The sequence below is a fragment of the Hyaena hyaena genome, unplaced genomic scaffold (assembly GCF_003009895.1).
Source record: "Hyaena hyaena isolate Hyena2069 unplaced genomic scaffold, ASM300989v1 scaffold_426, whole genome shotgun sequence".
Lineage (NCBI taxonomy): Eukaryota > Metazoa > Chordata > Mammalia > Carnivora > Hyaenidae > Hyaena > Hyaena hyaena.
Window position 1 is genome coordinate 255,598 of NW_024081061.1, and position 825 is coordinate 256,422.

The 825-nt window shown below is 41.2% G+C and overlaps 1 non-coding gene across 1 annotated transcript; it reads left to right on the top strand.

The window, feature by feature from the left end:
• The first annotated feature begins 491 nt into the window (after positions 1 to 491).
• On the top strand, positions 492 to 598 carry LOC120245659. The gene has a single exon (XR_005531842.1). It is a non-coding gene; the product is annotated as a U6 spliceosomal RNA (small nuclear RNA).
• Positions 599 to 825: the final 227 nt, after the last annotated feature.

Sequence of the window (825 nt, forward strand, 5' to 3'; positions counted from 1 at the left end):
ATAAACTTAGTGACCTCATGCCCTACCATTCTCCCCCTTGCTGCCTGACGTATTTCTCAAACATTGCTGTGTACACTCTTGCCTCAAGTCCTCCTGGCTGTCCCCTGTGGCTACGAATCTTTATCTTGATCTCTCCATGGTTTGCCCCTCTGCTTATTTCAAGTTTTGTTCAAGTGTCACTGTATCAGGGAGGCCTTCCATGACTCCCCTGTGGTGATTTTAAAATATGTCCACAAAACTTCTCAGACTCCTCCCTTCAAGAGGCAGAACTTCGTCCCCCGTCCCCTTTAGTATTGCCTTGACTTAGTGTCTACTTTCTAAATAATAGAATATGTAAAAGTAATAGCATGTGACTTCTAAGACAAGGTCATAAAAGGCATTGGGATTAACCTCGTCTAGTAATGAGAAATCGTCAGGCAAACCCAAATTAAGGGACATTCTACATAATACCTGATCAGTACTCTCCAAAATTGTCAAGATTATGAAAAACAGTGCTTGCTTCAGCAGTACATATACTAAAATTGGAACGATTCAGAGAAGATTAGCATGGCCCCTGCACAAGGATGACATCCAAATTCATGAAGCGTTCCACGTTTTTGCCATCAGGGAAATGCAAATCAAAACTACAATGAGGTATCATCTCACCTCTGTCAAAATGGCTAAAATCAACAATATAAGAAACAACTGGCATTGGCAAGGATGTGGAGAAAAAGGAACATTCCTGCACTGTTAATGAGAATGCAAACAGTGCAGTCACTGTGGAAAACAGTATGGAGGTTCCTCACAAAGTTAAAAATAGATCTACCCTACAATCTGGCAATCTCA